This window comes from Scyliorhinus torazame, chromosome 12, assembly GCF_047496885.1.
Source record: "Scyliorhinus torazame isolate Kashiwa2021f chromosome 12, sScyTor2.1, whole genome shotgun sequence".
NCBI lineage: Eukaryota > Metazoa > Chordata > Chondrichthyes > Carcharhiniformes > Scyliorhinidae > Scyliorhinus > Scyliorhinus torazame.
This window is the reverse complement of record NC_092718.1, coordinates 59,465,987-59,489,278: the sequence shown is the minus strand read 5'-3', so window position 1 is coordinate 59,489,278 and position 23,292 is coordinate 59,465,987.

Sequence of the window (23,292 nt, the reverse complement as noted above, 5' to 3'; positions counted from 1 at the left end):
AGACAGACATGTAACTAAGGGGTTAATCACAACACCCAGCTGTGGTATAACCAATAGAGGGCATTACACGACCCACTATATAACCGGAGCTCCCGGAAGCTCGCGTTCTCTTTTCCAGCAGGAGTTACAGGAAGAACACCAGTGTAGCAGAGAGATCTCAGCCCAGCCACCACGTGTAGCTTAGATACAGTTTGTACAGTTAGTAATTCTTACTTTGTTGCTAGCGTTAGATCAGTACAGTGTCAAACTCATTTATTAGTTTTGTCATTACCTAATAAATTCTTTCAGTTTACTATGAAGACTCGAGTGTTCTTCAACATCGTCTACAGTTAGTAACGACATATATTACTTAAACCAAGTAATATAATACCACTGACACTGAATCCCCCAACATAATCCATCCATAGATACCGGGCGTGCCCCGTTCCTCCAACCCTGTGACCGAAAGAACCGTCTCCATCAGAGAGGTTGGCAGCGCCACGGGGAATGTTGGGAAAATCCATTTTGCAAATTTGCAAACTTGTAAATATCTGAATAAGTCAGGTTGCGAGAACCCAAACCTTTCTGACAGTTCCTCTAGACTGACAAATCACTCCTCCTGGAACATACCACCTACTCTCTCTAGCCCCTTCCCACCCACCGAACGTTGCATCCAATCTCGCCGGCTCGAACAGATAGTTAGCACAGATGGGAGCTAGCTTTGTCACTGACCTCAATTTCAAATGTTGTCAGAATTGTCTCCATATGTTCAAAGTGGAGACAACCACTGGCTTTGCTGAATGGTTTGTCGGTGAGAACAGGAGTGAGGCCATTGCTAATGACCTCAGACCACACCCTCTATATGATGTTGATTCCATCTACACCCACTTAGTCCCCGGATCACTACACCGGCCCAACACCATCTCCGCATTAGCTGTCCAGTAGTAAAACATCAGGCATGACAATGCCAAGCTCCCTGACTGTCTATTCCTTTTGTCATGCGAGAGAACCTTTAAGAACTGGATGTTTATTAAATAGCTGTAGTGGATGTATGTTTAAGAAATGGGTGTTGATCAATAGCTGCAGTGATCTCAGAGTGTGGGTGGAGCTGGGCTGTGTGTCTGCTTTTCTTTTGCTTTGAGCTGGGAGATAAAGGGTGTGTGTAGTTTTGTTTTGAGAGCTGGATAGCTGTAGGAAAAGCAAACAGCTGTACAAGGACCTCTCTGCAATCGAAAGACTATCTCCAGATCATTTGGGTGATTTCAAAGTGATAAATGTTCTCAGTAGAGAAATTAAACCTGGGGCGCGATTCTCCGACCCCCCGCCCGGTCGGAGAATCGCCAGGGGCTGGTGTGAATCTCGCCCCTGCCGTGTCCCGAATTCCCCACTACCAGAGAATCGGCGGGGGCAGGAATCGCGCCGCCCCGGTCGGCGGGCTCCCCCCGGCGATTCTCCGGCCCGCGATGGGCCGAAGTCCCGCCGCTGTCAACCCTCGCCAGCCGGCGTGGATTGAACCACCTACCTTACCGCCGGGAGCAGACGGCGCGGGCGGGCTTCGGGGTCCTGGGGAGGGCGCGGGGTGATCTGGCCCTGGGGGGTGCCCCCATGGTGGCCTGGCCCGCGATCGGGGCCCACCGATCGGTGGGCCGGCCTGTGCCGTGGGGGCACTCTTTTTCTTCCGCCTTCACCATGGTCTTCACTATGGCGGAGGCGGAAGAGACCCCCTCCACTGCGCATGCACGGGGATGCCCTGAGCGGCTGCTGACGCACCCGCGCATGCGTCGCCCGGCTAAGTCCTTTCGGCGCCGGCTGACGTGGTGCCAAAGGCCTTTCCCGCCAGCCGGCAGGGCGGAAATCACTCCAGCGCGGGCCTAGCCCCTCAAAGTGAGGGCTTGGCCCGTAAAGGTGCGGAGGGCGGCCTGACGCCGGAGTGGTTCCCGCCACTCCATTTCCCCGCCCCGCCGGGTAGGGGAGAATCACGGCCCTGATCTCCGTGTTAAAAAGGGTCTTTTGTCCTATGGATGTTGCAAGGAAAGATTAAGGGTTACTTATAGAATATTGTATCTGTGGGGATGATTGGTGTTGATAGGTGTTAAGATGTTTACTGTGGGTTTGTAAAGTGATAACTGGTTTCATAAGAAAACATTATTTTAATTTAAAAGTACTTTAACTCTGTTGCGCCACGCCTGTAAAGTAGGCCCGTGTGATTCCCATAACCACAATCTATTAAAGGTTGTGGGTCAGGTGAACTCCATGATACACTTTGGGATTCTCTAAACCCTGGCCCACAACACTTTGAAGGACTTCCCTACGAATCCTCAGGGATTTGCGGGATTTGCCCACCCACATAAAAGACAAAATCAACTTTTCACTTCTCCCAAAATAGGATTTAGGGAGAAAGACCGGCAAACACTGGAACAAAACAAAATTCTTGGCAAATTATTCATTGACTGACGTACCCTGCCCACCAAGGACAGGGGAGGATTATCCCAGCTTTGCAGATCGGTGTTGACCCTGCCTACCAAGCTCATATAGTTTAGGTTATAGAGAACGGGCCCAATCATGGACCACTTGAACCCCCAGATATCTAAAGCTGGAACCAGTCATATGAAAAGGTAGCACCCCTAGATTAACTCCCCTACCCGGTGGATTTACCGGAAAGTACTCACTTTTTCCAAGTTTAGTTTTTACCCTGAAAAAGAGCCAAACCGCGTCAGCAGCTCCATTATACAGACCATGATGGGAACCGGGTCCGTCACATAAATAAGAGATCATAGTATACAAGATTTCCACCCCTCCCCACGCTATTGGTCTCCACTTATCTGAAGAATCAAGGTGATAGCCAAAGGCTCTTTTGCCACTGCAAACAAGAGAGGGGGCACAGGGCACCCCCACCTCGTTCCCCTATTTAACTAGAAGAAGCCCGAGCTCATGGTATTGTGTCTGAGAGTGATACTTGCTGATGAGAGACCACATTGACCTCCTTTGTTGGATTTAAATGGCTGGACCCCACTAAAGGTGGGTCCCTATGCAATCATTAATTCAACTAATTGTTACTGATTCAGAGGTTCAAATGACAATGAGGTTGACAGTCAACCCATGTAAATGCTAATGCTTTTTCTATCCATTTGATGTTGACTAAATGAAGACCCCTGCCTGTCTTTAGGGAAATAACAGTGGAGGGGGCGGGTAGGTGACAGACAAAACATCAACACCACACCACCTGATGTTATGCCAGCCCCACCCTCCTATCAACAAGCTCCTCCTGGCTCCCCTCAGCCTAACCAGCTCGCAGTTCCTCTTCTCCTCCTGGTTTTGTCAGCTTCTCCCCATTCCCCCCCCCCCCCCCCCAGCTGCTGTGCCTCCTCCCCAGTTCCTGAGTCCCACCGATGTCTGAAGCTGCACTTGAAAGTGGGGAAATGCCATCAGTGCTGTTTCCAACAGCAGGGCTGAGGTGTGGGAGGAAGGTGGGGGTGTGGGGGGGGGGGGGGGGGGGGGGGGGGGCGTGGAGGGGGCTTGCAGAGATGTGGGGAGCCTTGGAGCAGGGTGGAGGGTAGGGAGAGGGGGCAGAGAGAGCTGGAGATTCTGGGGGACTTCATTGTTTACCCCAAAGCTAGCCATGCTGCAGCAAGAGGAGAAGGATTCTGTTGTGGCCCATGAACAAGCAATGTGTGGCTGTTTTGGGGTGGTCCAGAGTGAGTGTCACAGCTCCACCGGTGTGATTAAAAGCTAGAATATTGTTTCAAATTGTGGGAAAGGGTAGAGGCCGTCAGTATAAGATAGTCACCAAAAACAATCCACAAAAGCATTCAGGAAAAACTTATTTATCCAAAGAGTGGTGAGAATGTGGAATTTGCTTCCAGAGGAATGGTTGAAACAAATAGTATAGATCTATTTAAAGGGAAGCTGGGTAAGTGAGTGAAGAGTAAAGGAGTAGAGGGTTTCAATAGTAGGTTTAGATGGGGAAATTTTGCAGGAGGTTCAAGAGGAGCGTCAATGCTCGCTGGACTGCAGGACCAAATGGCTTGTTTCTGTTCTGTATAGTCAGGGCTACATTCGCTGTACCTCCCAAACTGCCAAAACCTACTACCTAGAGGGGTGAAGGTAAGGAGCACAGGGGAACAGCATCACCTCCAACTTCACCTCCAAATCGCATATCACCCTGACTTTGTCATACATCACTGTTCCTTCACTGTCACTGGGTCAGTATCCTGGACCTTCCTTCCTAACAGCACAGTGGATGTACCTACGCCACACATATTGCAACGGTTCAAGAAGACAACTCACCACTGATTTCTCAACCGTGGTCAGAGATGGGCAATAAATGATGGCCTTGCTCACAAACCCATATCCAAAGAACTATTTTTTTTAAAGTGGAAAGCCTCCTATTCATATAATCCCTACAATGCACAAGGAGGCCATTTGACCTATCAAGTCTGCACCGACCCCTCTGAAAGAGCACCCTAACCTAGGTCCAATCCCCCATCTTGCAACACCTTGTAGGTGCAATTTAGCATATCCAATCCACCTCACCCGCACATCTTTGGACTGTGGGAAGAAACTGGACCACCCGGAGGAAACCCACACAGGACAGGGGGAGAATGTGCAAGCTCCACACAGACAGTCACCCGAGGTCGGAATTTAACCTGGGTCCCTGGCGCTGTGAAGCAGCAGTGCTAACCACTGTGCCACCCTGTCGCCCCTGACTTTTCTCCATAAGATATCTATGTTGATTTGAAATTATATAGGCGCAAAAGATCAGTGTCAAGATAATTGAAAAGGGGACATTTTCTTTCTTTTCGAGAACTGTTTCTGCTAAAAAGAATCCTGTACGTTCAATAAATCACATCAGATAAAAAATTAAAGTAATCAATTTTGTCCCAGTGTTTCAGTCGTGTTTTCATGGAATAAACTGCAACCTCCAGGAGTCCGAACTGGAAAGTACCATTGGGATGAGGTAATGTGTTCTGACCCATTCAGCATGCAGAACAGTCATCACGGCGCTGAGGACCCCGGTTCGATCGCGGCCCTGGGTTACTGTCTGTGTGGAGTTTGCACATTCTCCCCATGTCTGTGTGGGTTTCACCCCCACAATCCAAAGATGTGCAGTGTGGATGGATTGGCCACGCTAAATTGCTCCTTAATTGGAAAAAATAATTGGGTACTCTAAATTTATTTTTACAAAATTCAAGAAATTATCGTTTGAATTGATGCTTGAAACATGGGCATCTAAAGCAGGCATTATTTGTATTGAGTGTTGCGAAAACGTGAGGCTTGTATAATAACAGTGAGCCTGGTTTGTCGGTTCCATGTGAAGATCCTGTATGCCAGGTCAACGGCCTGCCTGCCATCCAAATTGATGACAAGCCATGTTCTCCAGAGTGCTGCAGTCATTAACCTGCAGTAACACACCCGCCCCCTTCTTGCCATCTCCAACAGAGAGGGCCAAGTGAACATTCACCAGCTTCATTGCCTTCTCAGTGAAAAGAGCGAGTGGTTTAAAAGTGAAGTCCCTTCTGCGCCAGCATGCCTTTGATCGGGATTGAAAAGAAATCATTGATCAACAACAACAACTTGCATCTGAGGAGAAATTACTTCTCTCAGAGGGTGGTGAATCTGTGGCATTCACTACCCCAGCGTGCGGCAGATGCTGGGACTTTGAGTAAATTTAAGGACGGGATAGACAGATTTTTCATTAATGATGGATTGTTGGGTTATGGAGAACGGGCAGTAAAATGGAGTTGAGGCCGAGAGGAGATCAGCCATGATGGTATTGAATGGCATATTATGAAGTTGCCCTAACCTTCAACTTTATGTTGAATTTGGCTAGGATGAGCACAAGAGCCTTCACTTGAGGTGTGATTCATCAGTCTTCCTGCACACTTTAATCAAAACAAACTTTATTCTAAGAACTTAGTTAACATATACATTATATAAACAAACAGCAAGAATTTTTATCAATTACAAACATAAAGGCCCCACACAACTACAGTAATCTATGTATAACACTTAATGAATTCCCCCTGTTCCAATTCAATAACAAAATCCAATAAAACAAAAAAACCTTTTCAAGGTGTGGCCCAGCACTCTGCATTCTCACTTGAATAAGACTGGTCTTGTTACTGAAATTCTGATCCAATTTTCAACCAGCAGATTCAACTCCTTCCGGAAAGCAATTATATATCCAAAGCCACCACCAAGGTGATTTTTTACTGGAACAGATATTTAAAATGAAAATCGAGAGAGACGGGCCTAAACACTTCTTTTCTTTGTCTGTAGTTCACAGCAGTCAAAACTGAAAATGAGACTAAAACAAACCTCACAGCCACAGCTCAGCTCCACCCACAAAATGACATCACTGAAGCCATGTGATATGACAAAAACCTTTCTCCTTGACAATTTTGACAGATGAACAGGAGGTAGGTTTTAAGCAGGGTGACTAAATCCTGGGTAAAACATTAAGGGATACTTTGGCATCTGAGTGGTGGTGGTGGTGGTGGGGAGGGGGGGGGGAGGGGGGTCGTTGTTGCCAGACTTTTCAGAGTAGGGGGAGGGGCAAAAGGTGTTGCTGCTAGACACGTCAGAGTAAACCATCAGGACCACACTCGCAAACTGCGCGTGCACACAATTTGAAGAGCAAAATGATGGGACAAACAACGATGCAGTTGCAGACATCCTGGGAAACAGGACAATGGCCTCAGGTACAGGATGGTTCTGTGAAATTCAGGACAGCTGGTTGCCTGGTTTTAAGGGCTGTCATAAAGGAGAAGAAAGAGGCAGAGAAACAGAAAGATTTAGTGAGGGAATTGCAGAGCTTAGGATCTTGTCAGCTGAAGGCACAGACACCAAATGTTGGAGTGACGGAGGTTGAGAATCCACAAGGGGTCAGAATTGGAGGAGTGCAGACAACCCAGATGCTTCAAGGATTGGATGCAGTTTCAGAAATTAAAGGCCATGGTGGAATTTGGAAAGAAAAAGAATGAGAATTTTAAAATTGAGATGTTGCTGGAATGCGAGCCAATGTATGTCAGTGAACACAAGGCTGACGAGTGAATGGGATTTAGTATAAGTCAGGATACAGAGAGTTGTGTTCAGGTTGAGCAGAAGTTCACAAAGAGTGATAATTGGGAGGCTGACCAGGTTAGTGTTAGAATAGTCGAGTCGGGTAGAGCTGAGACAGGAGCAGAGATGGACAATGTTAAAATATGGAACTTGCTGCTCTTGGTGATGGAATAGCTATACTACCTGAAAATCATCTCAATGTGAAGGAGGACGGCAAGGTTGTGAACGATAAAAGTAGATCGGGTGACTGAGGCTACAGCTAACTGGTTGAGCTTGGGGCAGAGAGATAGATTATGGGAAGGGGCTTGTGGAGGCGAAGCTATTAAAGTTGAGAAAAGGGTTCTTTTTGGTCTGCACTTGTAAGTATTTAGCATTCGGGGCAGCATGGTGAAACAGTGGTTAGCAGTGCTGACTCACAGCTCATGGGGTCCGGGTTGGATTCCGATTTTGGGTGACTTTTTGTGTGGAGTTTGTATGTTCTCCCTGTGTCTGTGTGGATTTTCTCTGGGTGGTTTCCTCCCACAGTCCAATAATGCACAGGTTAGGTGGAACAGCCATGATCAATGCGCGGGTTACAGGGATGGGGCCAGGGGAGTAGGACTAATTAGAGTGCTCTTTTAGAGAGTCCATAAGACCATAAGACATAGGAGCAGAATTAGGCTACTCGGCCCATTGAGTCTGCTCTGCCATTCAATCATGGCTGATATTTATCTCATCCCCATTCTTCTGCCTTTTCCCAAACCCCTGATCTCCTTATTAATCAGGAACCTATCTATCTCTGTCTTAAAGACACTCAGTGACTTGGTCTCCACAGCCTTCTGTGTTAATGAGTTCCACAGATTCACCACCATCTGGCTGAAGAAAGTCCTCCTTATCTCTGGTTTAATGGAACATCCCTTTAGTCTGAGATTGTGTCCTCTGGTTCTAGTTTTTCCTACTAGTGGAAACATCCTCTCCACATCCACTCTCTCCAGGCCTCGCAGTATCCTGTAAGTTTCAATAAGATCCCCCCTCATCCTTCTAAACTCCAACGAGTACAGATTCAGAGTCCTCAGCTGTTCCTCATATGACAAGCTCTTTATTCCAGGGATCATTGTTGTGAACTCCTCTGGATCCTTTCCAAGGCCAGCACATTCTTCCTTAGATACGGGGTCCCAAACTGCTCACAATACTCAAAATGGGGCCTGACCAGAGCCTTATACAGCCTCAGAAGTACATCCCTGCTCTTGTATTCTAGTCCTCTCGACATGATTGCTAACACTGCATTTGCCTTCCTAACTGCTGACTGAACCTGCACGTTAACCTGAAGAGAATCTTGAAGAAGGACTCCCAAGTCCTTTTGTGCTTCTGATTTCCTAAGCATTTTGCCATTTAGAAAATAGTCTATGCCTCCATTCCTCCTTCCAAAGTGCATAACCTCACACTTTTCCACATTGTATTCCATCTGCCACTTCTTTGCCCACTCTCCTAACTTGTCCAAGTCCTTCTGCAGCCCCCCTGCTTCCTCAATACAACCTGTCCCACTACATATTTTTTTATCATCTGCAAACTTAGCAACAGTGCCTTCAGTTCCTTCTTCCAGATCATTAATGTATATTGGGAAAAGTTGTGGTCCCAGCACCGACCCCTGAAGCACACCACTAGCCACTGGCTGCCATCCTGAAAAAGACCCCTTTATCCTCACTCTCTGCCTTCTGCCAGTCATCCAATCCTCTATCCATACCAGGATCTTACCCTTAACACCATTGGCTCTTAACCTATTTAACAGTCTCCTATGTGGCACGTTGGTGATGACACAATGGGCCGAATGGCCTCCTTCTGCACTGTTGGGATTCTAATGGATTCTATGGTTTGTCATCATCGTGCAGGTGGGCCTGGATGTCTCCATCGGAAAGAATTTGTGTTTTTCTGGTTTGGGTTCTATTCTCCTGCCCTCTATTGCACTGAGATGCTACTTGACTGCATAGAACATAGAACATAGAACATAGAACAAAGAACATTACAGCGCAATACAGGCCCTTTGGCCCTCAATGTTGCGCAAACCTGTGAAACCACTCTAAAGCTCATCTACACTATTCCCTTATCGTCCATATGTCTATCCAATGACCATTTGAATGCCCTTAGTGTTGGCGAGTCCACTACTGTTGCAGGCAGGGCATTCCACGCCCTTACTACTCTCTGAGTAAAGAACCTACCTCTGACATCTGTCTTATATCTATCTCCCCTCAACTTAAAGCTATGTCCCCTCGTGCTAGACATCACCATCCGAGGAAGAAGGCTCTCTCTGTCCACCCTATCCAATCCTCTGATCATCTTGTATGCCTCAATTAAGTCACCTCTTAACCTTCTTCTCTCTAACGAAAACAGCCTCAGGTCCCTCAGCCTTTCTGTATAAGTTCAGTAAAGGTATTGTTAATTATGTTATTCAAGAGTGAAATGAACCCAGCATGTTTTCAACTGCTGAGGACAACAGACTGAATTGAACTTTTCCAAACTGTGCAGAAATTTCCAGTTACCCTTGACATCAATTTTTCACCAACTTGCAAGCGAAGTAGCAGTTCCAGGAAATTACGTGCCTTCCTCCAAGAAAATCTTTTTCTGAAGGTATAGACATCATTCACTTTGAGGACATTTCAGGCCAACATGCCAAAATGTTTTCGAACCAGGTGCAGTTTATTGGCTAATTTCTCTGTGTTCCCGTGAACGTGAGCTTGAGTCTGGCAGGTGAGCTGCGCGAAGCTGAGCAGCTCCCTTGATGCAACTCACTGGATTGAGGCCTCAAGGTCAGGCTGAAACAACAAGGTAAATTTGAGGAAAGTTGGGGAGGGTGGGCCATAATTGTGCAGGGTGGGGGTCCTGGGGGGGGGGGGAAGCAGTCTATGGGTTACAAGGAGACATCAAACTAATTCAACGCCTCGGATGTGCAATACATCCCCCATGGAACTGGTCGCAGTGTGCACAGGCTCTGAGTTAAAATGGCAATTGAGAGTCCTGTCCCGATCAGTCCACAATTTCCGTGTTAAAACGGGCCATGTCCATAATTTCCATGTTAAAACGGGCCAATTGCCTACAGGCTGGTGATCTAGATAATCAGACGTAGGCCCCTTTCAAAATGGAGCTGGTATTAGTTGATTTAGGTTTTCACCTCCATTCTGAGGCTATAGTCATTCTTTAATCTTCCATAGATGACTGTCAGAAGAAACCACACTGTGTCTCTCGATGCATCCAGTTAGTTGCCTTCCCCTCGCATTAATAAGTTAATACATTGAGAATCAGATTGCATCCAACTCTGAAGCTGCTACAACTGGTTACATTTAAGAACAACGCGGAACGCCATAAATAAATCCCTACTAAAAGTGTGGATGGAGGAATGTCACTCGACCACATTAAATATTAATCTACCGATATTTCAAACATGCATTTGCAACCTGTTGCCGTTTTTTCTGAGTGTAATGCCAGCTTTCACACAGATTTATCCCATGGGGATAATTCAATAGTTCCTGTTCAGCTATCTTAAATATGATTATCTCTAATCAGTCACTCATGAGCTGAGTAACAAGGGTTGCAGAAGGCTCAGTTCATCCACTGCCTGTGTTCAGGGATTGGAAGTAAAATGGAGGTGTTATCACCAACAGGCGCACAATGGCGGAATCTTGATTGCCTCCTTAGAAAGGGTGGCAGCTGCCATGGAGAGCCAGGCCCTGCAGAACATGTATTGACTGCTGGATATGTGCTTAGACCTTCACTCATCGAGCTAGCCAGGGTCACAGTGCAGCAGTGGTAAGGTGAGAGGAGGAGAGAGGCGCCTCAACCTCCCTCCAGTTAACTGGCACCCGGACTTCATGCTTCGTGCCAAGGTACTGCAAAGGAACCCTTCCTCTCCACCTCCCCGCTACCAGTGACCCCCATCCCCTCAGCAGGTGAGGCCGAATGGGATGCACCGGCTCCTCAGCAGGAGACCCTCAGAGACTGGAACCCTCTAGGCCCCAGCCACCAGAGGACACCAGAGGGCAGCACCGGAGCATTGTGGATAGCACAATTGCTTCACAGCTCCAGGGTCCCAGGTTCGATTCCGGCTTGGGTCACTGTCTGTGCAGAGTCTGCACATCCTCCCCGTGTATGCGTGGATTTCCTCCGGGAGCTCCGGTTTCCTCCCACAGTCCAAAGATGTGCAGGTTAGGTGGATTGGCAATGATAAATTGACCTTAGTGACCAAAATTGCCCTTAGTGTTGGGTAGGGTTACTGGGTTATGGGGATAGGGTGGAGGTGTTGACCTTGGGTAGGGTGCTCTTTCCAAGAGCCGGTGCAGACTCGATGGGCCGAATGGCCTATTTCTGCACTGTAAATTCTATGACACCAGCCAAAGTCACACTGTCAACAGGGCATAGCAGTCAGCAGGCTGCTTCTACCTCAGCTGTGGATGTTGGGGCTGCACCTAGTTGTAATAATAGAAAAAGAAGGGTTAACAAGTTTACCGGAGTCAATGAGCCCTGGAGACAACCATTGAGACAGGGTCAAAAGTGGTGCTGGAATGTGGACCAGCAAAATCCTTTTAAAAATATTAAACAACTTTTAATCGCCTTTGAGATTTTTCTAGTGCAGAGAGACAACAAACGTAGAGCTGTCTATTATGCCTCAGGGTCATTATTAGAAACAGAACAACGATACACCATAATTGAAAAAGAAACATTGGCGGCAACGTGGGCATGCAAAAAAACTTAGGCTGTGTTATGGGATTGCGGTTCAAAATTGAAATACACCGTTAGCCAGTAGTCACTCTTTGGAACATGAAAGAAATTGTGAAGATGCTGCTTAGAATCCAGATTAAGATTAATGAGATATGACTCCATACCACAGTATGTTCAAGGGAAGTATCAAATGACAGCAGACACAATGTCGGACATACCATCAGAAAGAACTAAGCAAGAGGATTTACATTTCATTCAGGAGGTAGAAGCATTCTTAATTACTCAGGTTGAAGCATATACATCCCTAATTATTCAACACTTACCAGTTGCTGCAAGAAAATTGCAGGAAATAGAACAAGCCCAGTTGTCTCCAGATCAGAGAATATTGTCTGGAATGATGGCGAGACTCTACGGTTAATAATCCAGTACTGCGCCAATACTTCAAACAGTGCAAACGCTTCACAGTCATTGACCATTTACTAGTCTTCAACAAAAGAATAATCATACCGAGAATACTTTGGCTTGATATTCTTCAAAGACTTCCCCAAAGTCATCTAGGAATAGTAAAATGTCACGTGAAAGCAAAGCAATCAGTCTGGTGGTCAGGCATTAATCGCTATATAGAATAAATTATTTCTAATTGTCTTACATGTGCGGTGTTCAGCCGAGTGCAAAGGGAAACACTATTACCTTCTACGTTTCCATCATGGTCCAAATATTTGAGTGTCTAGGAATGGGCTTATTTGATTGCAAAGGGAAAACATTCTTATTATCATTGATTAATACTCAAGGTGGATTAAAGGGAACAGATTGCACAGCATCATGGTGGAAGCAGTCATTCAATCACCAAAGAGAATCTATGCAACACATGGCATTCTGGACATTGTAATGTCAGACAATGGGCTGTAATGTGCCAATGAGTTATTCCAAAATGTTGCAAAGGAATGCAGATTCATTCACACAACTAATTTGCCTTGCTATCCTCAGCCTATTGGAGAGGTTCAGAGAGGTGCACGAACCATCTAAGAGTTCCTGAAGAAGAATGAAGATCTTAATCTAGCTCTACTGAGTTACCGAACCTCACCACTACAAAATGCTTTCTCACAATCTGAGTTATTGATGTGAAGGAGATTGAGAAGGCAGCTTCCAACTCTGACACTGAAACTTAAACCTAATATCAGCACAAACAATCACAAGAGTGTAAAACAACATGAAGAAGAACAGAGAAATTGGCAGGTGTGTAACTTTAACAACAGACACAGAGCACATAAGTTACCAGCACTGAAGCCCAGTCAGAGAGTAAGGCTACAATACCAACAGAGAGAAGGCACAATCATCAAAAGGACTCCACAACCAAGATCTTACGGGATTGAAACAGACCCCGGTATCATAAGGAGAAACCATGGAGCCTTCATATCCTTGAAGAGAAAGCCAATAGAAACTCAGCCCATCAGCCACGCAAAGGCCCACGGAGTTTCTTAGGTAGACAATCATACTCGTTAGTGAATGATCGCCAAAGAAGACTTACTGAGAACATTATAATATCTGGTATATTTTGTAACTTACGTTATTTTTAAAATCTGTGTACATCTGTGAAGATATAGGTGGGGTGAAGGAAAGGTATTTTATAATTAATCTTCTCATGTTTAATAAATATTTTATTATTTTGTTAAAGGTTAATCAGTAGTCCTGTAACTCCGTTCATCCGCATCTCAAAACAAAAATGTTTCCATTCTTGGACCTGATTGTCCAGTAGTAACATCAGCTGGGATTGTAACAAACCATGGAAAGCCTAGAAACTGGATGCCAAATAGTAGTACATAGTCTGGGATGTATTGCTATGAAGTGGGATCAGTGAACCCTTAAAAACGAGTATGTGGAGTTACTGAAGCACTGGATATAGAATTGGAGCTGCTGTGAGGTGTATTGTACAGGTTGGAATCCACAATGGTGTTTCAAATTGCTAAGACTTTCCTCAAACTGGAAGCTGTAATTCTGACTGATTTACTGAAAGTATGAAAGACTCAGTTAACTGAACTGGCAGAAAAATTGTGTTTGCGATTATTTGTAGGAGCTGACACAATTGAAAGTATAGTAAAGCATCTGAAGTTGTAAGGGATACCTGAGAGACTAAGGGCGGGATTCTCTCAGCCCACGCCGGGTCGGAGAATCGCCGGGCCGGGCGCGAACTGCGCGACGACCCCCCGACGCCGGTCTGCCGATTCTCCGGTGAGCGGAGAATCGGCACCATTGGCGCCAGGGCGGTTGGCGCGGCGCCAGTCGGGAGCCATTCTACGAAGCACCCCCTGGCGATTCTCCGCCCGGTTTGGGGCGAGTGACCGCAAAAAAAATCCGAGTCCTGCCAGCGCCGTCCACGTGTGGTCTTACCAGGCGGGACCTCGGCGTGCATCCTTTCAGGGTGGGCCTGGTGGGGGGTGAGGGGGGGGGTCCGACCCCAGGGGGGGGGGCCTCTGCTGCGGCCTGGCCCGCAATCGGGGCCTACCGATCGGCGGGCTGGACTCTCAGGCTGAGGCCTCTTTTGCTCTGCACCAGCCCCTGTTGCATCGGGGCCAGCGTGTAGAACGAAGCCACCGCGCATGCGCGCAATCGTGCCGTTCGCAGTGTGCATGCGCGCATTTGCGCCAGTCCCAGCACGCATGCGCAGACCTGTGGCACGCATTTGAGGCCGGCATCGGCAGCTGGAGTGGCATGGGTCGCTCCAGTGCAATGCTGGCCTCCTGTAGGGCTCAGAATCGCAGGTCCTGGGGGCCTGTTGACGCCGTCGGAAAACTCGACGGCGTTTACAACGGCGTCAACACTTAGCCTCAGGATCAGAGAATCCCGCTCCATGTTCTCCATATGGTGGGGTAATTGGATTAGTTAAAATCCAGTTGCAAATGAAAAAAACATGAAATGGAGACAAAAGAGAAAAAAGAGAAAGAGAGGAAGTGAAAAAAGAGAGAACACTTCAAAGAGAAATAGAAATGCAGAACTTGAATTGGAGGAAAAGGAAAAAGAGAGAGGGTTTCAAAGAGAACAAGCAAGAAGGGGAGGAAAGCGGGAATGAGAAAGAAAGAAGACAAGAAAGGGAATTGTACATGGGGAAGTTAGCAAAGGACGAAAGAGAAAATGAGAAAGACAGAGAATTCCAGCTTAAAATGCTGACAGTTAAAAGAGAGACAGCAGCAGAATGTGAGGGTGGACTTATTTCTGGACAAGAACCCAGTGGGGAGGTATTTAAATTCATGCAAGGTCTCCCAAAGTTTGAGGAAATGATGGAGAGGCATTCTTTATTTTGTTTCAAAAGTTAACAAAATAAATGAAGTAGCCAAAAGTAATTTGGAAATTGCTACTAGAGAGTAGATGAGTAGGTAGAGCGAGTGAGGTATATGCAACACTGCCAGAAGAGGTATCTGTAGATTATGATGCAGTAAAGAAAGCTATCCTTACTGCGTTATAAGTAGGTTCCTGAGGCAGAAGTTTCAAAATACAAGAAAACAACCTGGACAATCCTATATTGAATTCAAGGGGGTAAAGCAAAATCATTTTGACCATTGGATATGGGCATTGAAACATATGAAACACTTGGAGAAGTGATTCTTTTGGAATAATTGAAAGATCCACTACCTTCAGTGTTAAGAACTCATGTGGAATAACAAAAAGCCAAATCTGCTGGGCAGGCAGCAGAACTAGCTGCTGACTGCAAGCAGGTCCATAGAACTAAATCAACGCCCATTTGACGCCGGTATCGGCAGCTGCAGCGGTGTGGGTCGCTCCAGTGCCGTGCTGGCCGACTGAGGGGCTTAGAATCACTGCTCCTGAGGGCCTGTTGACGCCGTCGTGAAACGCGACGGCGTTTACGACGTTGTCAACACTTAGCCTCAGGATCAGAGAATCCCGCCCATGGTTCCAGATCGCTCATAGAATTTTTCTTTGCACACTGGTGAAGGAATTTAGGTTTTTCGAGGTTCAGGAGGTTTTGTTTTGAAAGGAGAATTTTTCCCTTGCTTGTCTCACAAAATAATCAAACAAATCAAAATTTTGAGAGATACAGGGGCAGATCAATCAGTGGCTTATGATGCATTTTTTGTGTTCCAGAAAGTTTTATGAAGGAAAACATACTAATAAGGGATATTAATGAAAGGGATGAATGGTTTCTTGTGTAAAGCTAATTGAAGAAGTAATTTAATGAATAGAATTCTAACAGTGGGAATTATTCCTAAATCACCTATTAGAGGGATAGGCCTAATTTGAGATAATGATTTGGCTTGTGGGGACAGGAATGCAGTTACAACTGTATTGCCCAGATGGTTGATCACATTAGTCTGAACCAACTTTGAAAACTACTGTGGTCAAAAATGGGATGCTTGGTGCAGATAGCAAGCCACTGAAGGGAAACCTTTAAGGCCTCAAAGCAACTCAAAGCACCATTTAAAGTGTGATCTTTGTTGCAATGCAGGAAAATGCGGTGGCCAATTTGAACACAGCAAGGTCCAACATATAAATTATGTCAGCAGAAGAAATGTTGAGTCGGATATTGGAAGGACTTCTGTGATCCTTCTTCAAGATAATGTCATTTTCCGAACTCCACTGCAGTGACAAAGGCCACTGCCACCTCACTCCTCTTCCTGGTCATAGCAGCCCCTTTCCCCAGTTCACCATGATCACCCCCTCCTTCTCAACTGCCTCCAGCATTAAGCTAAGTGAGATTGTACTGGACCATCACAAATTAATTCAGAGGCCAGCGTGTCTTTGCACAGGAAATGAGGATCCTCAAATTCATTTAACTTAGCAGTTCTGTGACTGTTGACAGCTTAAAGGTACAGGATTAGCACAGGCTCACCCTAACAGACGTGGCTTGAAGTACATTGTTGTGTGTCAATCCTGGAGACTGATGTGCAGCCTCTGCCTGGGCTAGCACGAAACATGCCTCCTTCCCCATACAACCATGTAGTGGTTGGAGGTCAATCATATCAGCTCCAGGTCATCACTGCAGGAGTTCCTCAGGGTAGTGTCCTAGGCCAACCATCTTCAGCTGCTTCATCAATGACCTCCCTTCCATCATATGGTCAGAAGTGGGGATGTTTGCGGATGATGCACAATGTTCAGCACCATTCACGACTCCTCACATAATGAAGCAACCCATGTCCAAATGCAGAAAGACCTGGACAATGTGTAGGCTTGGGCTGACAAGTGGCAAGTTACATTCGCGCCATGCAAGTGCTAGGCAAAGACCATCTCCTACAAGAGAGGATCTAACAATTGCCCTTGATATTCAATGGCATGACTATCGCTGAATCCCCCACAATCAACATCCTGGGGGTTACCATTGGACTAGCCATATCAATACTGTGGTTACCAGGACAGGTCAAAGGCTAGGAATCTTACAGCGGGTAACTGACCTCCTTGTTAGACGTTTAGCTGCTGTTGTATAAAGAGTCAAAGGTTCTGCTCCTTTTCACAAACATCTTTATTTTACTTTAACAGACTCTGCACAAAACTCTATCATCACATAACCTGACACAAAGGCCACTTGAAGCCTCTTTACATATCAGTGTCAATTATTGGATACTTAACATAAATGAGACAACTAATTGGAATGTCTCTTAACCCATTACTTAACAGTCTCCCCTTCCTTGGAGAAAAAAAATAATTGGGTGAAAACAAAATTACAAGAAACTCAAAAACACACACGCAATTTCCCCCCTCTTTTTTTCTTCATTTTTTGGAAGAAGAAAAAACAGTCACAGAAACAGGTGCCCTTCATTAACAATATCCAAAAGTTTCTGTGAACTAGCCCCTCTATTTGTAAAGCAGTCTGACAATTGATAGCTACTGTCGACCCATACATTTGCTATTTCCCCTCTGTCCAACATCTGCTTCAAACTTGCGATGTCTATCCTTAACCTTTTTTATTGACACTTTTTGTAGAGTGCACATTTTTCCACAGGGATTTATTGTCAATGTGACATTCAATAGGTATATTATCCAAATCCCCTAATCCCAAAATTTCTGTCAATATCTGAGATATATAAAAGGCCATATCCACCGCCTCTACAAGGCTTAACTTCTCAGCAGCCAAAGTGCTTTTGTCCACTCTCCTTATTTTCTTTGTTTCCTGCACAAGAGGGCAACATTTACCATTGTTCCCCAAAAGGAAAATTATAAAACCTGCTGCGCTTGAAACCCCATCACATAAATTTGCATAGGACGCATCACTATAAACTATGAGTTTCAAGTGCCTCAGGTCACCTAAAACCGGGAACCTCAAAACACACTCCTGCATTTTTAGTTTGACCAACGCTTTATTTGCTCTTATTTGGGATCATTCATTTTTGTACTCAACTCTAAGACACCAAAACTCACGTCCGGTCTAGTCTGTCGACCTAACCAATTCAGTTGCCCAATTAAACTTCCCAGCTGCTCTTTTTCCACCTTTGAAACCATTGCGTCTTTTTGTGAAACCCGGCCATGACTAATTGCTATTGGGCTGATGCTTTCCAAATAAGATTACTGATGTAAAGTTGCCCCTAACTTAATCTGTCCGATTTCCTGTCCAATATATTTAAATGCACCGGAAGCCTGACTTCCAACACTGAATTCTTTCCTCAAACCAGAGATTACAATTGCTTCAAAATCACTAGTCCCACCCCACAAAAAATCATCGACATGCATCATAAAGATGCCAGAAAGATTTCCTTTATAGTGCCAGTAAAACATTGCCGGATCTGCTTTCAACTGGCAACAGCCTAACTTTAACAAAACTGACCTTAGCGAAAAATACCAGACTCTAGATGCATAATTTAACCCATATACACATTTGTTCAACTTCCAGTGTACCCCTTCTGTGTTAGCTGCCTCTTTAGGAGGATGGGGAAAAATATGTCTCTGGAGCTGATGCCCCTGCAAAAAGACAGCTTTTATATCTATAGATTTGCATTCCCATGCCTTTGTGGCTAATAGATCCAAGAAGATCTTTAAAATAACCTTTCCAGCCGTAGGTGAATCTACCCTTAAATCCTGATCATCTAAGTTTTCTTCAAATCCCCTTGCCACAGGCCTGGCCTTTGCCTTATAAGTTCCATCCGGAAGAACCTTTTCCGTGTAAATCCATCTGTAGGATAGAGCTCTTTGTCCCCTATCCGGTACTTCCGTGTATACCCCAAATTCACTCCAACTTCTTGCTGTTTGGCACCTTTGATAATTTTTTCATCTAATTTATTGGAAGCAACCAAAATCTCATGTGCATGTGGGCTTCTACTCCTAATAATATTCATAGTCTTATTCATGTTCCGAGACCTTGATAAACTACGACCCCTCTCCTGCCTGGTATCTCGTTCTGTACTGCTACTGCTTGATCGTTCCCTTCTGCTGTGGGATGTCCTTTCAATAGTTCTCGATTTTTTTCCTGCGGACCCTATCCAATGTATTATCTGAACTGAAACTGCGTTTCTGTGCACTCCATTTTTGAACTTCGTGTTCCCAATCCATTGTCTTGACTCCCTCTCCTAAATGCTGTACATTCAACCAATATTTATACTTTCCAGTGGCCTTCTCTGCTCTACTAATAACAGTTACATCCTTCCATTGATTAGACTCTTCAGGCAAGTATGTCACTTTTGTATCAACTTTTGGCAGTTGTCCTTTCAGAAAAATGGCCTGTTCTAATTCATCAGAAGTGTTGTGTTCCTCCACAGAAACCCTGTCTATATCAGGTAACTGGTCCTCATAGTTTTGTAACATGTCTGTCTGCTCTGTCTAAATTTGAAAATTTGTAATCTGTACCGATTATCCTTGATGAATGTAACCTAACAGTTTGATTGCCATGTTGCAAAATAATTGTTTTGCCATCTATGTCTATGATTTTCCCTGGGCCTTTCCATTCATTAAAATTGTCTCTCTTATAGTATACTATGTCTCCTTGCTGAAAAACGGTATTTGGTGGCCATACATTATCCCTGAAAGCTCTGCGAATTCTTTCAGAGACTTCTGCTTCCAAAAAAGCTTTTCTACTGCTATGTAATGCATTTAAATGCTCAGCAAAGGCAGAGCTAATTGTAGGCTCTTCCCAAGCTGGAGGCTGGTCATCCAAAATGGACGGAAGTTTAGGATTTCTACCAAACACTAATTGATAGGGTCTATAGCCCCCAACCATCTGCAATGAATTCTTTGTATGTACCGCCCATGCTAAAGCTGAATTTAGCTTGCAGTTTGGTCTATCTGCCAAAGGTTTCCGGAACATGTCATAAATTACCGCATGGTTTCTTTCACATACACCATTACTAAATGGGCTTTCTGCAGCCGTATTCATAACTGTCATATTCACGTTTTCACACATATCCCTAAACTCATCATTAGCAAATTCTCCCCCATTGCCCGTAAGGAATTTTGCTGGTGGGCCCATTCCCGTCCCTATCCATTTTTTCACGATTTGATCCAGAATTATTCTCTTTTCTTTACTTCGTACAATTGTTGATTGACTAAATCTGGTTGCTAAATCTACAAAATGCAAAATAAATATATTATTGGCTTTATCCCAGATCCTAAGGTCCATAGCCACAATGTCGTTAAAATCCCTGGCCAAAGTTAGGGTTACTATCGGTTGTGCTAGTGCCTTTCTGTACTTCCTACAAACTTCACAGCGGTCACTAACCTGTTCTATCAGCTTAGCATAGTCTTCATCCCTTACACTTTCAACCTTTAATAAATTTTTCAGCCTCCAAGGAGACGGATACACAAATTGCCTATGCAGTTTTAATACAACAAGCTTTTTATCAGCTAAAATCCCATTTTCAACTGCCATTAACACATCCTTAATAACTGTCTTTGAAATATTATTTGTCAGTAATGGAATACAATAGTGTCCCGACTGTGTAAATTGTAAGTCCACCATCTTTCCAAAAACTGTTGCCTTATCCTGTTCCATACCCAGTTTCATGTGTGCTTTCTTCATCGACGGTCTGCTCAGAAGCAAAGGTATCTCATTTGATACAACATCCGTGCTAATGAAATGATTCACTCCGGCAATATTGCAAAAGGATCACCACTCTTTTCAGCGACTTCAGAGTATATTCACCCCCGAACCTGAAACTTGTGGAACTTTCAAATTCCTTAACCTTGTTACGATTTTCAGCATTCAAGCAGTCCGGGTGACATTTTAACCAGTCAATTACACACACAGTAGATGTGCAGCCACTGTTCAATACAGCACATTGAAGGATTCTGCAATCAACACCCTCAATTACTGGCGTAAAACTGCTTGTTAATAGGACAATGCCTTCTTTCTGGTCCCTATCTTGTTCCTCTTCTGACTCTTCCGTGTCATGTGTCGCTTCAAACACTATTATAACGTGTTGAACAGTTGAAAGCATAATGGTATTGAGAGTCACATCGAAAACATCGATTTATCATACCTTATGCATTTCTGGGGTTCATCTTCCTATTGTAGGTTCTAACTGGGTTTCTGTCTTCATAATTTCCTTGTCTCGGTCTCTTTCTATAGTCTTGGAACCTGTTCGTAGCTGTACGATTTTGCCATGCTGTTAGTAGTGTATCTTTCATATTCTGCTTTCTTGCAGGCTGACATATTTGGGTCATCAGAGCCATCAGAATCAAATGTTTCCCCAGAAACTTTTTTAAAGCTTCTGTCATCTGATCGAATAAGGTATCCTTATCCGCAAACTGAACTCCTGTCAAAAACAGGAGCCTATCCAAGTTGGTCACTCTGGCACAGTCAAGTAATTTAAAGGCCAACACAGATTGTGGAAATTCCAGGTTGTATTTCTGCAGCCTTTTATATAGTCTGTCAAATTCCATTATATCGTCTTCAATGGAGAAATCCTTTATTTTCCTGAACCTATCAAAATCCGACCATGCTTCATACGCACTTAACAAGTCATCCTTTTTATAAATCTTATCCATATAATGTAATAGTCTCCAGACCTTCTTCTGAGTCTAACTCTTCCAATTCCAGCTCAGAAAACACTTTGCTTCGGATTTTACTGTCATAAGGTAGAGAAATAGCCAATGTCATACCTTGTTTTCTCTTTCCCAAGGCAGTTACCTTAGTCCACATAACTACTGCATTTCTCCATTGGCCGTACGATTCCCTTTAGAAAATAAGGGGGGGGGTAGTCATATTCGGCCATCTTTATCCGAGGTTCAACAATATATCTTTTTTTTTCGCACTCACTCCTTGGTTTGGTCTGGAAAAGTTGTATCTTTCAACCCTTCACATTTGCACAGCAACCATCCTCTGCTACCATTTGTTAGACGTTTAGCTGCTGTTGTATAAAGAGTCAAAGGTTCTGCTCCTTTTCACAAACACCTTTACTTCACTTTAACAGACTCTGCACAAAACTCTATCATCACATCACCTGACACAAAGACCACCTGAAGCCCCTTTACATCTCAGTGTCAATTATTGGATACTTAACATAAATAAGACAACTAATTGGAATGTCTCTTAACCCATTATTTAACACTCCTGACCTTCCAAAGCCTGTCCACAATCTACAAGGCACAAGTCAGGAGTCTAATAGAATGCTCTTCACTTGCGTGGATGAGTGCAGCTCCAACAACACTCAAGGAGCTCAACACCATCCAGGACAAAGCAGCCCGCTTGATTACTAACCCTTCCACAAACATTCTCCACCATTGATGAACGCTGACAGCTATGTGTACCATCTACAAGATGTACGGCAGGAACTCACCTAGAGCAGCAGATACCTGGAAACTCCACCACCTTGATGTTCCCTTCAGTCGCTCACCATCCAAACTTGGAAAAATATTGCCGTTCCTTCACTGTCACTGGATCAAAATCCTGGAACTTGCTCCGGTTCAAGAAGGCAAATCACCTCCTCCTTCTGAAGGGCAACTAGGGATGGGCAATGAATGCTGGTCAAGCCAGCGACATCCACATCTCATAAATGAATAAAAAAATATAGCACTGCACCCATCTCCTCCCCCCCACCCCCTCCAATCAAAGGAACAATGTGCCCAATCCAGGAGAAACCTACTCCAGGGCGAGGGGAAAGTGGGCAGGTCACAGCACAGAACCATCTCTTGCCCACTGCTTAGCCATTTTAAATAATATACCGGATCCCTTCACATATACCATTCAAATATTTACAATTGTACAGGTGTATTCGACACACACCAGGGGCGAAATTCTCCGGTATCGGCGCTATGTCCGCCAACTGGCGCCCAAAACGGCGCAAATCAGTCGTGCATCGCGCCGCCCCAAAGGTGCGGAATGCTCCGCATCTTGGGGGGCCGAGCCCCAACTTTAAGGGGCTAGGCCCGCGCCGGACGAATTTCTGCCCCGCCAGCTGGCGGAAAAGGCGTTTGGTGCCCCGCCAGCTGGCGCGGAAATTACATCTCCGGGCGGCTAACGCGCGGGAGTATTAGCGGCCGCTGACGGCATTCCCGCGCATGCGCAGTGGAGGGAGTCTCTTCCACCTCCGCCATGGTGGAGACCGTGGCGAAGGCGGAAGGAAAAGAGTGCCCCCACGGCACAGGCCCGCCCGCGGATCGGTGGGCCCCGATCACGGGCCAGGCCAC